The 17,695-nt window shown below is 48.3% G+C and overlaps 1 protein-coding gene and 1 non-coding gene across 4 annotated transcripts in view; both read left to right on the forward strand.

Annotated features, from left to right (window-relative positions):
• Glis1 (GLIS family zinc finger 1) overlaps nt 1-17,695 on the forward strand; it is a 207,756-nt gene that overhangs the window by 8,401 nt on the left and 181,660 nt on the right. The window lies entirely within an intron of this gene.
• LOC141425148 (U6 spliceosomal RNA) lies at nt 6,417-6,523 on the forward strand. The gene has a single exon (XR_012450240.1). It is a non-coding gene; the product is annotated as a U6 spliceosomal RNA (small nuclear RNA).

Below are 17,695 nucleotides of genomic sequence, written 5' to 3' on the forward strand. Positions count from 1 at the left end.
ATTAGCATAGGGATGGCTCCTTTTGCCATATGGCCCAGATTCTTCCTAGTTGTGTCTTTTTGGCAACCAGATTTACTCTTTTAGACATTGTTGCTTTTGTTTTTGAATAACAGGTCTGCTGGAAAATAGGGCTTTAGCAGTAAAAAAAAAACAAACCAGGGAGGAACGTAAACCTGCCTTGAGAAAGACAGATCCCATTTGCTGTTTTAAGCTCTCCGGAGGGCTGGAGATTAGGTTTATTTTGGAACTCGGCTGGACTATATGAATTACTTCTCTGAGCGTTGGGTATTTAATACCTAGTAGAAGTTTGTATAAGAGCTGATGATGTATTTTGCTGACTTCCCAACCCTGTAAATAAATTACACGTGCCGGCAGAGGCTGCCAGTATCCACTGTGTCAATTGAAGCTTAATTTTTATCCCAAACCACTTAATACTTTTGTCCTAGCGGGCAGAGAAAGTTCGCTTAGCAGCGGACTAGAAGGTGGCCTGTGCCCAGGCCTGCGTAGATTCATGATTTGCCACAGTTTTTGGTGGCTGAGTAGCATCAGTGCTCTCAAGTCCAAGCCTCAAGGCAGAAAATGATAATATAATTTTAAGTGAATCATAAAAATGAAACCCAATCGCTTCCACTCCCCAAACCTGTCTTGCTCCCCTCCCTCTCTGGAGAAAACAGCCGAAATTGTGTATTTCATCTCAGGCTGCCTGTTCATTTTATCTCATTGGAGTGCAAAGCCCAGGTAATAACGTTGGCATTTCCAGTGCGAAACAAAATAGGGGTTCTAATTTGGAGACACTATTAAATATTTCATGCTTCAACCAAACTCAATTCTTTTTTTCCTATAATAAGTTTAAATATTAATTCTCTGGAATGTCAGATGCCTAAAGCTAGGCATTTAGTGATCCAGTTTCAAGTGTCTCGAAGGTTTATGAAACAGGATATTTCACTGGGAGGGGATGAGTAGTGTGTTTCAGAGATATCTGAGTTCAAGGCAGTGTCTTCTGATTTACTTTTTAAAGGGAAAAGGTCATAAAATAGTTGCTTTATGTGCTGAAGGATTAAGTGGCTTAGGCTGAAATAACAGCAGGGGCTTTACTGGTTTTGCCTAGTTATATTTTAACAATGCTTTTTTGGGGGAGGGGGGAAGGTCATTTTCCCGCCTGCTTGTCTCCTCCTCCCTACTCTTCCCACCCCCCCCCAGCCAGATGGCTTTAATTCTAACCAAATCCCACGCTGAGGCCAAATGATTGATCAAACAGTCATTTGTACTTACGTAGCGCTCTTTGTGAGAAGATCTCTGCACTGAAGCTCCTCGAGGGGAGGCTTTTCTTGGGGCCTTCAAATGGTTGATTTCAAGCAGATTTGGTGGGGAGGGGGGAATTTGGAGGGTTCAGGGGTGTATGAAGAGCTGAAGTCCCGGACCTCAAGTAAAACCTTTGTTACTTCCCATCCTGGGCAGCAGGCGTATCCAGAGTTTTCCAAATACAAGGACAGTAGTCTTCCCACTGGCTCACCACGGGAGTTACACTTTTAATGCCCGTTGATGGAGAAGATATCTGGTGAGGTCGAGGTATCTACTAACTTTAAGCGGTCTTCTAAATAGATTTGTATTTTTTCAACCCTTAGCAGCACCCACACATATCTGTACAGACATGGCTTTGTCCTACAGATCGTTCTTGGCATGCATTTTGAAGATCTTCCCTGAAGTCACAATTTGGCTTGTAGATTGGTGACCTGTCAGTTGGTGGGAAAAAGTGGAGCCCTTGCCCTGGCATCCGAGGCCCCCTGCCAGACGGTCCATCTCCCTGTGCCTTGCTGATGCCTACTTTGCTTGCTCTGCGGTAGCAGCAGACTTTTCCTTATACAGCCTGAGACCTGGAAGTTTCTCTTTGCTTGTCCTTCTTTCCTTGTACACCATTTTTATTCATTTCCATGCTTCCTTAACTCAGTTTTGAAATGAGTGGGGAAAGAACCAGTTAATACTCAAATATTTACCCTTGTGCTCTCGTGTCCAGCACCAGGTCTGGCCTCAAGTGAGTGTCTCAGAGGTGTTTGGGGTGCTGGTGGAGGCTGTGGGTATGGAACCAGACCACCAGGTTCCAGTTGTTGCTCAGTGTGTTAACTTGGGGACCTTGAGGGAGTTATTGAACTTTCTGGGGATCACAACAGTGACAATTTCAACAGACCGTGATGAGGATAGAATGAGCTGACAATGGATAAGTGCTTAAAAACAGAGACTGGCACATGGTGAACTCTCAGTTAACATTGAGGTTATGATTATTGTCACTATTGTTGCTGCCGCCATGTAAATACTATTGGAACTTCTGCAAAGGGCTTTGCCCCACCTCCTTCCCACCAGACTGACTTGACTTGACTTACTCTTTACAATCCTGCTCAAGTGCTGAGGTGGCACTCCTGGAAGCCTTCCCTTGCCCCTGTTCTCCCTTCTGCCTAGTGATGCTCATATGCTTATTTACTTATGGCGATTATTTACTTATGTGTCTCTGAGGACAGAGACGGTGTCATTGTCTCTGTGTCCCAGATGCCCAGCATAGGCCTGGCTCAGAGTGGATGTCTAGGAAGATGGGGAATGGTGTCCAAGCCAGTCCTTGCCCTCTAGAGCCCATAGCCTGCAAAGGAGAATGTGCTTGGATGGTCCTGCTTTTCCGAGGTTGACCACACACAGGCCCGCGGCACCCTGAGGCTCTGGTACAAGTGCTCAGCCATCCTCCCATGTATACACAGACATGTTCTCTTTCCAGCCCCATCCTGGGCTCTGCCCTGGCTTGCTGGGTGAGCTTGGCAAGGCTTTTTACTCCCCCTCCTTGTCGGGAAGTGTTGGCTTCAGGGATTGCAGAATCTTCTGGTTGCGAGCCTTTGGAGCAGTCAGGCTATGGTCCAGGTGGAGGAGGAGCCTGTGGCCCTTGGCTGTGCCAGAGTGACTGGCCATAGCTTCTTGGCCAGGACTGAGAGCACACTTGTCCTCCCTTCTAGACCAAGCCCTCGGTGCTGTGACGTGGGTCTCATCTTGTGGTTTAAAGAGCAGATACTGGCAGTTGCTATACATCTGATCCAGATTTCTCTAAAATGAAGAATCTCAGACAGGTTGGACTGAGAGCCAGGAGCCAGGCAATGGCAGCTCTCAGACCCTGCGGGGTAGAGGTGGGTATCCACACTTGAGATCCCCGCTGCAGGGCAGGATTAGATAGAAGAACCCTTGGAGATCCTAGTGGCCTCCTGGACCTTCTCTGGGTACCATGGTGGGCTTTGTAAGTTCTTTTAAATCATAATATTTGTCCCAGCCCCATAAGGTTCAGAGAGATCATGTTACTTGTGCAAAGATGGCCACATGGCTTTGGAGTCAGACCTGGGTTCAGGTGCCACTGGCTGGACCGGGGGCAAGTTCACTGAACGCTGCACCTTAATCTTCCTAATCTGTGAAGGAGAGGTAGGTCCTTTCTAGAGAGTCCATGCAGGGACTGAGATGAGAAGTGTGTAAAGCACGTGGCTCAGGGGCTGCCACTTGGCAGGTGCAAAGCCGATGCAGTGGTTGGTCTCTTGTCTCTTTGAGGGGCAGAGCCAGGACCAGGTTCCAGGCTTGATAGGTCCTGGGCCTGTGTCAGTTCAAGACGCTCACATAGCCCGTGGTGACTCTGGTATCCAGTAGGACAGGAGGGGGCTTGTTTATGGGATGGGTCCGGAGGCACAGACCTCTCCCTCCTCCCTGGCTTAGTGGTTGGGAGATGCTGTCTGACTCTACCATCCTGTTGAATTACTCACTTTGTGTGTGTGTGTGTGTGTGTGTGGTACTGGGGTTTGAACTCAGTGTCTCGAGCTTGGTAGGCACATGCCCACCTCCTGCGCCCCTACCCCTCACCCCAGTCCTTTTTTGTTTTTAGTTATTTTTCAGGTAGGGTCTTACTTTTTGCCTGGGGCTGGCTATGGGCCACAGTCCTTCTATTTATAACTCCTACATAGCTGGGATTATAGGCATAAACTGCCATGCCTGGCCTCTTCAATTCACTTTTGTGAGGAGGTATCATTTTATTTTACAGATGAGGACAACTGAGGTCTAGAGGGACGAATGACCTACCCAAAGCATAGAGCTAGCAGGTGGTAGCTACAGTCTGACCTGCTCTTTCTCTATTCCTTGCCACCTCCTGGGGATCTGCTGCCTTGGGTTCAACCTGACCCATTCCCCACATTTGAAAAACTGCCTTCTCCAGTGAGAATTAACCTTGACCTCCGTCGTCTTCTGACTGTCAGCTCTTCCAGTTGCTTAGCTCCATGCTATCTTCCCCTGTGGGACTCCTTAGAGTCAGGACCCGTGATGGTCACGCCTCTGGCTTGCTGGTGGAGTATGGTCCAGAGCATGGAAGAAACGCAGGACCCCAGCAGGGATGATCTTGTGCACTGAAGGTGGGAAGTTTCTAAGTGGATTTTTAGTACAGCAGTTGGGGTGACTCTCGGTTCTAGGGTTCACTTCCTTGTTTGTAATGTGGGGAGAATGAGTTACCCCTGCTTTGCCAGTTAGCTATTAGGAGCATGTGAAATGGTGTGAACATGTCCTGGAAACTGCCAGGGCTGTACCTGCATTTGGTTGGTGATTGGTTGGCTGGCTCATCGCTATTTATTGAACACTTGCTACGTTTCAGGCATTGGGTTCGGCCCTGGGACACCATATGTAAACTTACAGAACCCTCACTTTCACACAGCGTGTGGCCTAGAAGGCAGGTAGATGGCAAGTGAGTGCATGCAGGACCCTCCCAGGCTGACAGGGCTCCCAGGCCTCCTCTGTGCAGCGTCACTACCTCTCACTTGACTCTCTGGCTTAAGCAGACTCCTGTCCTCCAGCCGGCCTCAGCCTGGTGACCTCAGACAATCTTACTGAGCCATGGTTTGCCAAGTATAAAATGGAAATATTTGCTAGCTCCCCTGGCAGGGCTTGCAGAAGGATCAGTGAGGTTGGAGTGGGAGAGGGCTCTGTGGGTGGCTGACTGCTGGGGCCTCTGGAGACGGGGGATCTTAGTCTTTAGAGCAGCCCTCTGCAGGACACTGGTGGTGGTGCCTACATGGGACAGTCTGTCCCCAGATGGGGGCTGCCTGGGCCAGCCCTTTTCTTGCACCTGTTGCCACTTCCTGCTTGCTTAAGCTTTTTTCAATGGCTCTGGTTGCTATGCACCCAGAATACATAAGAGCTGTTTCCAGTGGAGTTGAGTAAATTCCCATTGTTTGACATTGGCCAAGCAGGTAGGGCTGGGGGCTGCTGGAGACCCTCTTCTCCCTCCCTTTCTCCTCCTTACCATGTAACCCTCATTGACTTAGCACTCACACTGCCCTGTGATGTGAAACATTCTTCCGTGAGAACACTTATGGCTACTTAATTGCAATGAAATATTAAAATTCAGTCTCTTAGTCATATTGCATGTCAAGTGCTCAGTAAACATGTGGCTAGTGGCTGCCATGTTGAAAGGTGTAAAAAAATTTCCACCTTCACAGAGAGTTCTGTTGGACAGCATGTCTAGAGGGTCATTCTTTAATGTACTCAGTTGTTCATCACGTGCTTCCTGACACCCACTCATACACCAGGCTTTGTGTCCTTAGCCTCTGCCTTGGGGAACATCCAGTAGAAAGGACAGGCAGGGGGACATAACAGCTTTGCTTGAGGTGTGGCCAGATGTGGTTCCTGCTGGATGCAGATGTGAGTCCTAGGGCCTTCCTCCTCTGAGTTCACAGGACAGCACTGACAAGAGAGATCTGAGCAGGCTTCTTTGAGAGGTGGCACTGATGGGCCAGGCCCTGGTGGGTTGCTGGTTGTTGGGGAAGCAGCCCACAGCATGCAGATAGTCCCTGAGCTGGGAACATGCCGACAGTGGCCTGTGCAGCAGTTTACATAGCAATGAAGAGATATTGTTTTATCCTCAGAGGTTCCTGACTTCCAGCAAATTACATGGTCTTACTCCTAATCCTTCTTTGGGAGGTGGCTGACCCGTTTGAAGATAATTTAATTTATTAATCATCATTTTATCCACTTATGTATTACACACTTATTATAGAAAAAGTTGGAAACTATAAAAACAGAAAGACAGGAATAGTACTTGCTTGTAACATCACGCCAGCAATGACTATATTTCTTTTCAGTCTTTTCTCTATGTATATTAATGTAGTTTTATATCATTGAGATCATTTCAAATATAGTTTTATGTACTTATTTTTTTTCTTTTTTGTTTGTTTGTTTTGTGACAGGGTTTCACTGTGTACTCCAGGCTGGGCTTGAACTCATGATCTTCCTACCACACCCTCCCAAGTGCTGGGATTACAGGCACGCACCACCATGCCCACCCTTATGTGCTTATTTTTCAACTTACCATCCTAACATAATAAACCTTTTTCATGTTGTTAATATTCTTTATAAGCATGCTCACTTTGGCAGCACATATACTAAAATTGGAACAATACAGAGAAGATTAGCATGGCCCCTGTGCAAGGATGACATGCAACTTCGTGAAGCGTTCTACATTTCTAGCTATCCTTATCTCAACTAGCAAAAATCCTTGGTCCTTCCTATTATTGCTTATACTCTCTCTTGAACAAAATCAGAGATAAGGGCAAAATAGTTTCTGCCTGGTAATGAGGGGGTGAAGCTGCAGTGAAGCTGGAGGTTTTGTCTGGCCTCCCACAGATAGTCCATGTGCATACAAACAAATACGCGTCTGTCTATTATTTGCATATGATCGTGCTTAGCATTTTTCAGCTTCTCCCCTAGTAGAGACAGTGCTGAAGTGAGTGTCTTTTTGCAGGGACTTTCATGTGCATCTCTGATTATCTTCTTAGAATACAGTCCCAGAGGGAAAGTCAGTCAGGTTGGTGACACCTAACACGAATCACCACCAAGTCTTTGAGAAGGTTGCACTGGTTTTCGCAGCTTCAGGTGGCACTTTCCTAGGAGAAGATAGACTTACCTGAGTCTTTACCAGGGTTTCCTCATTTGAAAGTGGAAGTGACAACTGGCTATCATTTACTATTAGTGTGGTGGACACAGGGTGTTGATTCACAATTCATATCTCTTTTGCAAACTGGTGTTTTGTTGGGGGTCTGAATATTTTATAAAATTAAAAAATTAAAGTCTTGAAGTGTTCTTCTTAAGAATGTGAATGCTTTGTTCATCCTATTTGTTGCTAGTACTTTTATGAGTCTGCTGTTTAAACAAATTTCTTTAGGATGCTTTTGAAACCAAACTAAAATTTTTTCATGCAGTCATATTGCCAAGATTTTCCTTTGTCATTTTCTTCTTTGCTTTTCTTTTTGTCACTCACCAAGTCCTGTTGTTTGTTATTGTTACTATTTGCAGTAACTTGTTTCATTAATGTTCTAAACTAAATTTTTATTTAGCAAAATAATGCCAAACATAGTTTTTTAAGTAACTAAATGCTTTCTTTAAAGAGAGCCTGTTCTTCCCTGTCACCCTCGTGAGAGGCCGCTGCCTTCAGCCAGGGCAGCCGTGATGCTTACCTCCAGGGGGCGCTAGTTATGTGGACTTGTAGCATAGTGGCACTGCACTGGACTCATTTAGTTGTTTTCTAGCATTTCCTTCCATATGTTTCAGTTATAAAAATAAAACCGGTAATAGTTAATGCCTGTCCAGTTCTGCTGTCAGCCCATTGCAAGCATAATTCCTTTAATTCCCCTGTGAAAGTGTTCCCGATCTGCAGATGAAGATCTGAGGGAGAAAGAGGCTTGTCCAAGGTTATGCAACTGTCAAGTGGCCAGGATTAGTCTCTCTCAAAGGACTTCTGCTGTATCGGGGTGCCCTGTCCTCACTGCCCACTGGTCCTATTAAGACAGCTGAGGATTTAGCTCTCTTAAGTGCCCACTCCTCTCTGGTTTCCACCCTGCCCTAGTACCTCACTTGATTAAATCAGTGCACTGCTAGGGCCATGTGTGATTGGAGTTGCCATGGCATTGTCTTTCTAGGTTCTGGAAGAGCCCCTGATAGCAGGTGTGTTGGTGGCATTGGCTGCCTCTGTGGAGGAGGGAGAGGGCAGAGCCCAAGGACGGTTTCTTTGGAGCGAGTTATGAGGGGCTGTGATGTGTTCTTCGGCCCATGCCACTTGGCTGGGAGGGCATTGCTTCCTCCTCACATAGCTCAAGAGGCCAGGCTGTAAAAGAAACAGGTAGAGAGCAGGGCACAGCTGGGAAGCTGGAGGAATGATCGGTGGGTCCATGCACAGGGATGATAAAGAAGAAAGACCTTAATTGGGGTGACTGCCTGGTGGCAGAGTGAAGAGAGGTGGCATGCTGTTTTTAACCAGTGACATGGCCAAGGCATGTTTCAGGGACCCAAAATGAGAGGACCCTGACCAAGAGGGCTTCTGCTAGGCAGAGACAAGAGACTGGAGGTGTCCCATGCGATGCAGGGGGGTGGCAGGTGTCTGCCAACCAGGGAATGAACTGCCGATGAACCCACAGAGAAGGGGCCCAGGAAAGCACAGCAAGTGTCAAGCTCCAAATCCAGAAGGCTCCTCTGTGTGTCACTCAGTGGGCAGTCAGGGGCCTAGACTGGCCTCCACCCTACCCAGCTTTCCAGACAGACAGACCCCGGCTGGAGGAGGGAAAGAGCTTGGCTTTAAGTGGAGTTTGGAATTGAGATTATTAATCTAGATGGGACATCTTAATTACTAAACCGAGACTGTTCTTGGGACTAAAAGTTCTTGGGACTAAAAGATGTTTTATGATCTGAGAGTGACCCAGAGAGTTAAGGGAATTTCCAAACTTCCAGCAACTCCAAGGGGCAGGGGGTGGGAAAGAAGTCTGCCGATGGGGTTTTGAAAGGGGGAGTGGAGGGGGCCGGCCAGGTAATGACAGCTGTTTCTATAGCACATCTGTGGTTCTCTTTCTCAGCATAGTGGGGACATTTGGGACAGGATGTCAATCAAGTCACCCACTCTGGGAACTTTTCCTTTCTGGTGCAAGCATTTGTCTTCCCAAGTTAATTGTGAATTCTGTTTCATTTGTTTGGTTTTAAATTAGGGTCTTTGGGTCTAGTGCCATTTTCCTGTAGTTGGATTCCATTCGTCTGACAGTAACATGCCTGTCAGTCCTGCTTTCCTCAATGTGCAGATGCATTAGCCTGTGCTGCTGCCATCTCTCCCATATGCCAGGCTGGGGTGTGTGTGTGTGTGTGTGTGTGTGTGTGTGTGTGTGTGTATGGGGGAGGGCTCTCTGCTCTTCTCTCCCAGACAGTCCTGTGCAGGAGCCCCGAATCTTTCCACCATGTGTCACACACCCTGGCTGATGTAAGCAGAGAAGAGATTTTATCAAAGCATGCTGGGTGGTTCCCAGATCTTCCTGCTGAGGCTGTGGAGAACCAGGCTGGGAAACTATGTAGCCAAGAACCTGGCCATAGGCTGCCCAGTGGGAGGACTGCCAGGCCCAGGCGAGCAGCATGCACTGCTGCTAGAGGGGCTGTGGCTGACATCTGTTTTGACCTGTGCCAGAATGGATGGATTTGAGCCGTCTCCCTGAGTCATGTTCTTCTAGAGTCTTCTGATCAGCAAAGTCTGTGTCACTGTGCCAGGCATGGCTGCAAGGGAGACTGGGAAAGCAAGCATTTTTGTAACTGAAAAAAATTTTTTGTGGTAATAGAGCTTGAACTCAAGACCTATACCTTGAGCCACTCCACCAGCCCATTTTTTTGGGTGTGATGGTTTTTATCGAGGTAGGGTCTCGTGAATTATTTGCTCGGCTAGCTTTGAACTGCGATCCTCCTGATCGCTGCCTCCTGAGTATCTAGGATTACAAGCATGAGCCACCAGTACCTGGCTAACTGAGCACTTGCTGTGAGCTAGGCACATTTGTAGGTTGGGAGAAAACAAGAAAGCAGGCGTACATGTGTGTACCCATGAAGCTTACGTTCTACAGGGGATGATAGCCTTGAAATAAATACAGAGTTTATCAAATGATGGTGCATAGTATGGAGAACAGGCAGGGAAGAGGCTGGGGATGCGTGTGTGTCTGTATTGTAGTGTGGTGAGGATAGGGTGACATGTGAGCAGGGTCAGGAATCTGACATCATCATCTTGTCTTGTTTTCATCTTGCCACATCTGTGTATGTGTGTGCGTGTGCACACATGTGCTCATTGGGGTGGAGTGGAGGTTTACCTCATAAGGTGAGTAGCTTTCCCAGTAGAAGAAAGGTGTTCAGATGCTAGGTGTCAAAAAGGAAAGGCAAATGCCATTAATGTTGTATTTTCTCTTTCCTTGGTTTAACTGTGCAGTTTGCTAGGGTGCATTCTTCAGCGGGTCTGCAGGAAAGGTGGTAGAGGATGTAAGTAGTAGTGGTTTGGCTGAGAAATGTTAATCAGAGCTAACCTAGAGATGCCAGGCCCTGTTCTAAATGCCTTGCCAGAACTATCCTCACCACAACCCATTGAAGGAGCTGGTAAGGACTATTATGATGCTTATTTTACAAGTGGGGAAGCTGAGACCCAGTGAGGGTAAGTAACTCAGCCATGGTCACACGGCTTGTAAGTGATAGGGTCAGGATTTGAACTTAGGCTGTCTGGCTTCAGGGCAGAACCTGGGGAGAATTTTGAAGATATGTCTCACTTTGCTGCTGAGAAATCCAGCACCCTGCTGATTTCTTTGTATAGATTCTGCACACCCTTCACCCACCTGACCCCATCTGTTCTCTGAAAGGTTTCTTGATGTTTTGTGTATCTCTGGTGTTCTGAAAATTTCCAGAGATGTGTCTCATGTGGATTTTGGTAGGCCCTTCATCTCCAGAGATTCAGGACTTTAGTTTCAGAGATTTTCTTGTATTAGATTTTTGAATTTTTTCTCACACTGTTGTTCTGTTGTCTCCACTAGTTGCATATTTGGCTTTCTGTATTCATGCTTTTTTTTTTCTTTTTGATCTGTTTTCTGAGAATTTTCTTGACCATATCTCCATTTGAGTTTTCACTTGAGTTACTTTTTTTTTGTGTGTGTATGCAGTACTGGGGTTTGAACTTAGGGCTTTATGCTTGCTAGGCAGGTGCTATGCCTCTAGCCAGTTTTTCCTTTACACCTCCCTGTTTCTGCCATCCTTGGTCCATATTCACATTTGGATTCAAGCTCCCTTTTTGGCAAGTGCCACTTTTTAAAAGAAGACCCATGTCATAGCCCAGAGCTGGTGGTGGGTTTTCTGTGCACCTGAACTGCCTAAAATCTGAATCTGGTAGGACTACATGGGCCTCCCATGGTGCAGTCCTGGGCAGCCTTGGGGAGGAGCAAGCTCAGTGGGCCAGTCTGGCTGTCAGACCCTATGGGCAGGTCTGAATTGACCTTACTGGCCATGATCTTGTTTAGTTAGGGGATGCTTACTGACCCCATCTGTGTGCTGGGTTCTGTGCTGGGCCCTTGCCCTCCAGGAGCTCTTAGTAGATACATGGACTCACAACCTCCTCATCAGTGCTGCGAACGGTGATCGCCAGTCATGCACATGGAGACGAGGAAGCCTTATGAGTCCTGCAGTGAGTGCAGGTTGTCTGAGTCAGGCTTTGAAGGACAAGGAGGTCCTTGACTAGTTGGTGAATGGGGGATGGGAGGAGAGAAGCATCCTAGGCCCTCACCACCCAAAATGTGGTTTTCTGCCCCAGCATTGGTGTCACCTGGCAGCTTGCTGGGTATATAGTCCCAGCCCCACCAAAACTGTTGCATTAGGAGTTGGTTTGTGACAGATCCCAGTGGTTTGTGTGCACATCAGAGCTCTGGAAGCACCGCTCTAGGCAAAGTCTGTTTGTAGAGGCTTGTGGAGTTGCGAGCTGCTGTGTTGGACACTGGGGAGGAATTTGGAGCAGAGCTCCCCAGTGACTTGAATGAAGTTGGAGAGGAAGATTGGATTCTCCCTGTGCTGGGCCACTGAGGACAAGAAACAGAGCCAGGTAGGCACCTGCCACATCCAGACCCATGAACCCTCAGGCTACCATGTCAGCATAGCCTTTAGGGATCAGCAGGCCCTGCTTTCTTATCAGATGAGTGGGAACACTGAAGCCCAGAGATCCCAAGTGACTTGCTTAAGGCCAGACAACAAATTAGAAGAGAGACTGGGTCTATAACCGTACTACTCTGAACGTGCCTGATCTCGTCTGACCTTGGACCTGGTTATTACCTGGATGGGAGAAGAGACTGGACCAAAAAACCCATACCACATGACAGGCACTAAACTAAATGATTCCCTGGAGCTAATGAAGTAGTTGTCTTTCTATGGAGATCTCTGTTTATCAGGAAACTGGGGCTCCAAGAGGTAAAGACACTTGCCTAAGGGCTGTAAGAGCCAGAGCTGGGCCTTACACTTCTGTCCAGCTCACTGCCCTACCCATCTGGAGGATACGCAGGGGGCCTCTCCAGAAGCCAGTAGGCAAAGAAGGACTTGGCTAGGCTGGGTTTGGGGAAGATCACACTGGTGTGGTGACACTGTGCACTTTGTGTGAAGTTGGGTGATCGAGTTCATCCTCGGTCCTCACCTTTTGGTTTACATGGCAGTTCTGGTAAGGGTCTGGAAGGTCCATTCTGAGTCTGACTCTGCATGTCGTACTGTGATCACAGAGGTGCCAGTGTGTGGCTTTGGCCTTAGAACCACAAGTGTCTCCTTTTGGCCTATAAGAGGTGTGGGTGGTGTCAGTCCTGAGGTGAATATAGTCAGAGAAACTTAGTGTCAGGATGGCAGAAGGGTGGCAGTCATGTTGGGGAGGGATTGACCAGCCCCTCCAGCTTGGCCACCATGACTGACTCCACCCCACATGTGATTCTGATTAGGGGGCCTGTGTAAAAGTTACCTAAACACCACTCTAATTACTCTGTTTAGGAACATTTGCATGCGTGGGAGGGTGCCTGGCACTAGCTTCCCACATGTGCTGGGGGGCTGCGGGAGGCACCGCATTTGCATGAGCGTGACGAGCACCGCAGCCGAACTTAGCAGCCACCCAGCCTGGGGAGCCTGTGAGATGAGGCAGGCCGAGGGCAGGACCGCCTGTCCCAGGCGCTTGCTTGTAGAGGAAGCATTTTGAAAAGCTCATCCTCCCTGTGCGGAGGTTGCCTTGTCCCTACAAAGAGTGCTGCAGCGCATCTGAGAGTTTATAACACGGGACATGATTTGGAGTCTGGGCGACTGGTTCTCTCTCTGGGTGCCTGTGGGCAAGTACTTTCACTGCTTTGAGCCTCAGTTCTTCACCTGTCCAAGGACACCTGCCATGTGGGCTTGTGAAGACAGAGAAAGAGAGCCTGTGAGAGGATGTTGAAAGAAAGGGCTGGCGATGACTTTGCACATCTCTTAAGCTGCAATGCAAAAAGGCTTTGGGGTGCCTCCCCACCACCTCCACCAGATGGAGAGGGATGGTGTTGGGGACTCAGGAGAGCAAGGGCAGCAGCAGGAGGATCTTCAGGAAGAGGGAGCATTCCTCCAAGCTGAATGGGCAGTCCCAGAGGGTGCACAGCTATAGGACTGTCCTGTGCAGGCAGCAGACCACTCTCAGGAAAGCTATGACATAGGCCTCTTATGACTTACACTGCCTTCCCTATTGTTCTTCTGTCCAGGGACTCCCTTCCCATGCTTCTGTACATCTGTGAGTCCTTCCGTGTTACTCTGCATCTGTTCATCTATCAGTCTCCCACAGTAAGCTGCAGGCAGCTGCCCACTGTCCTTTCAGCCATCCACCTTACATCCATCCTCATGCCCTTTTGAACACCCACCTTTATTTTCTTCTACCCATCCAGTCACCTATCAGGAGACATTCATAAATCCCATCAAATACTCCCTCTTGCCCTGCCCAAGGTCATACAGCAATGAGGTGAAACTGTTTCCGTGTGGGGTTCATCAGAGGTGAATGAGGCTGTTTTCAACATCAAGGAGGGCCCATCAGCACCTTGACCTTCCTTTAATGATGAATCAAGTCAGAGAGTAGATCTGAATGAGTCTTTCCTCTTGTCTACCTGCTTGTCCGTACACTCATTCACCCACTTACGCCTTCACGCACCCAGCTGTCTCACCTGTCCACCCTTCTCTACAACCACCCATCTTACAGTCTGACTGCTGAGAACTACCAAGTACCTTCTCCCATTCAGTCACCCTCCTAGCACTACAGGATCCCATGGGTAAGGCACCGAATGAGAGTCTGGCCTAGGGATGACCTGGGTCAACTGAGTTACTTGAGCTTGATTTTAAAGCCTTCCAGTGCTGACATTCTGTAAAACAGAATGCCAAACACATAAGGTATGGCTCCTGTTTTCATTTATTCAGCAAATCGATGTGCTTAACAAGCAGTTATTGGGTGTCTACTGGGTACCTGATACTTTTCTAGGCAAGTATACTGTGGTGAGCAAGACAGACAATCCTTGACCTTTCAGAGTTTACTTTTTAGTAGGGGGGGACACAGGATAAATAGGTAAACAAATAAATGTGGATGTGGTAATTGCCTCTGGGTGCCAGGTGTGTTGTGGGCCAGCTCCCTAAGGGAACTTCGAGTTGAGGTAGAGGTGAGACAGGTGTGGGCAGAGGCAGTGCTCCGAGGCTCTGTGTGTGTGTGTGTGCTGTGTTCCAGGCTGGAGTGCACTGTAACAGCAGCAACTACAGTGGTCAGAGGGGCAGCCAAGGAGGCTTTCCTGAGGAAGGGAGACCAGCACTCATCTTGGAAGATGGGCCAGGAAGAAAGTTGGATCACAGTACTGGGGACCAGCTGAGGCTTGCAGAGTGCCTTTTGTCCCTTAGCTGTGCTCCAGTGCCTGGGTACTGGGTGTTGGCCTTGTTTTCAATTTACTGGGTGATGCTAGTTCCTTACCTGCTTTGAGCCTCAGTCCCAGAAGCACAATACAGTAGGTGAATTGTAAAATCTCCTGGACCATGACTCGGAGATCTATGAGTTTAATTAAAAGGGGAGACAAGGCGGGCACAGTGGCTCATGTCGGGGGTGGAGTTCAGGAGGACTGTGGTTGGAGGCCATCCTGGACAAAAAGTTTGAGAGACCTCATCTCAACCAATAAAAAGCTGGGTGTGGTGGTAAGCTTCTGCCACCCCAACAACACAGGAAACATAAATAGGAGGATTTCAGTCCAGGCCGACCCAGGCATAAACACGAGACCCTATCCCAAAAATAACCAAAGCAGAAAGGGCTGGGAGTGTGGCTTAAGTGGTAGAGAGCTCTGAGTTCAAACCTCAGTATTGCCAAAAGGGGAGGCATATTTATATAATATTTCATGGTGGCATTCTTTTGAATACCATTTTTGGTAATAATCCTTGTAATAGTCCTGTGCTGGGGAGGGGAGTGCTGCTCCCATTTCTTAGGTGAGAAGTTGTGTCTTCCTATTCTGTCTGGTTGCCTCCAGCCCTTGCTCTCCCTTTGAAGCTCTGGGGAGAGCTTTGGTGAGGTGGGTAGATTTGCATGACTAAAAGCTAAAAGCACCAGCCTAGAGTGGGGCACATACCAGGGGTGCATGTGTCCTGTCTTTGTTTGGTACCTCATCTAGGATGGTAAATGCTCATTTCCATTTATTTTTGGGGGATGGTTTTAGCAAGAGCACTGCAACAGGATGTATTGTTATTGACAGCTTCCTCGTAGACAAGGAACAATAAGAGAAGCTGGCAACATCCACGTGTCCTAATGGCAGAGGTGGGACTCACAGGCTTTCTGCCTCAGTGCTCTCCACACAGACCAGAAAGGTGCCAGGGAGGAAGGGGATTGGAGACTGGCTCTTACCACACCATTCTCTCTCGTGTCCTGCATATGGGGAAAATGGGGGTATGTCCCCTCTTTAAGAAAGATGCTTTTGGGGTGCTCAGAGCCTTCTACAGTAGATGGCTAGGTTCTGGTCTAGCTATTTGCACTGTGATCTAGCAGGTGCTGCCGGGCAGAGTCTTTTGTTGAAGGGCTCCATGCACACCCGCATGTGCAAACAGAGCAGCTCCAGCCTCCTTATTAATTATGAACCTTTCGAAACGTTCCTGAATATACCCTGAGTTCCCGCTTGTGAAACTCTGCAGGTCAGAGGCCACACATGTTTTGCTTTTCTTAGTTGAGGTATTATGTGTTCAAGGTAGATTTATGCTACAACCTTTGTTTATTGACTTGTACTTTTCCCTGTGAACCTGATGGAACATGACAGATGATATTTACAAGGCACGTGTTTCCGATTAAATCATGTGAGACATTAAAGCCCGATAAATGAAAACCCCTTTGAAAGGCCAAGTTCAGAGAAGAAGGCAGCCCCTGGTGGGGCCTTGAAGATGGAGTCGCTGCAGAAAGTGCTGAAGGTGGCTGGCAGATCCTTTGCCTGGATGAGGCTCTTTGTCACTACTTCCCAGCCAGGGATCCAGGCTACAGAGAGCTCCTAAAAAAATGGCCCCAAAGAACCCTTCTTACTCTCACTGATCTAGAAAGGAGGGAAGGGAAAGGGATGCTCTGCAACTACCGTGTGCTTTCCTGCAGAGTCTAGTTGGATGGTCCAGCAACTTTTAGCTACCTTGAGGGAGTCAGTGTGGCATGGGTCAAGAATGTGACTGCAGTCCCCAGGACACTCTGCCTTTCACTGTTGGTGACTCTGGGGAAATTACTCAACCACACGAGCCCTGGCTCCATTGTAAAATGGGGGCAGTAGTAACACTAGCTCTTATGTTGCGCCACAGTACGTAGGTCCATGCCATGGTCATTCTTAAAGATGAACTCAGGTCATTGCCAATAGGCAGTTGCAGCTGGAATCTAGGCCTTCAGGACCCAAAGCCTTTCCCAGTGCTGCCCAGGCTGCTTTGGTGGGTGATTGGGTGACACAGGGGTAGCCGATGGTCAGCAAGTGTTGGCCTGGCTGACAGTTGCACCAGGACATGGGGTATCCCTTGGCCTTCCTCAGCCTTCCCGGGAGTAGTCATGGGAGAGCTCGGTAGGCAGGATTAGCCTAATCGGAGTCTTTCCGTGGAGGTCAATTAAAGGATTTGGGCAAATCTAGAAAGTGGAAACAGCTTGGGATGGAAAGGCCACGCACCTTCCTCCCTGCTTCCCTCTCTTGCCTTCCGCTTCATCAGGAGAAGCCACAGCCAGAAGACTTGCTTTGTTTTCCTCTCCTGGACACCTGGCCGCAGGTGACCTGAGAGCTAGTGAGGGCAAGATTGGATTGTTTTCATATTTAAGTTATTTTCTCTTGAGGATTTCTAACTAGCTTATTAGCTGCTTTATGGGAGAAGAGGCTAACAGGAGGAAAGGACAGTCCTTCCTCACCTCCCAGAAGGAAAGCTGGCTTTTGGAGACTAAAAGTTCTTTTAACTCTCCTCCTTAGTGCCTTCATCTCTCATCACCTGCAGATTCCCTGGAGCTTGGACATCTCATTTGTTTTGAGATGCAGTGAAGGGAGGAATCTGTGGTGTAGTGGGCAGCTGGCTTTGGAGTCAGCCTGCTTGGATTCACTCTCCAGCTTTGTCACTTGCCAGAAGGGCATCTTGGGCAGGTGGCTTCTCTCTCTCTGGGCCTTTGTGTCGTCATGTGATAAATAGCTGCTGTGGCACTTAGGTGGGATTGTGGACGTGAAGGGTTCTGGACGTGGCAGACACTGAGTTAGAATCTGCAGGACTTCACAGAAGGCCCATGAGGCCTCGAGGGGGCCCTGAACAGCACAGAGCTTCCCTCCTTCCCCATGCACCCAGTGCCCTGTTAGGCATGTGCTGGGAGCCGGGA

Source organism: Castor canadensis, chromosome 7 (assembly GCF_047511655.1).
Source record: "Castor canadensis chromosome 7, mCasCan1.hap1v2, whole genome shotgun sequence".
Taxonomy (NCBI): Eukaryota; Metazoa; Chordata; class Mammalia; order Rodentia; family Castoridae; genus Castor; species Castor canadensis.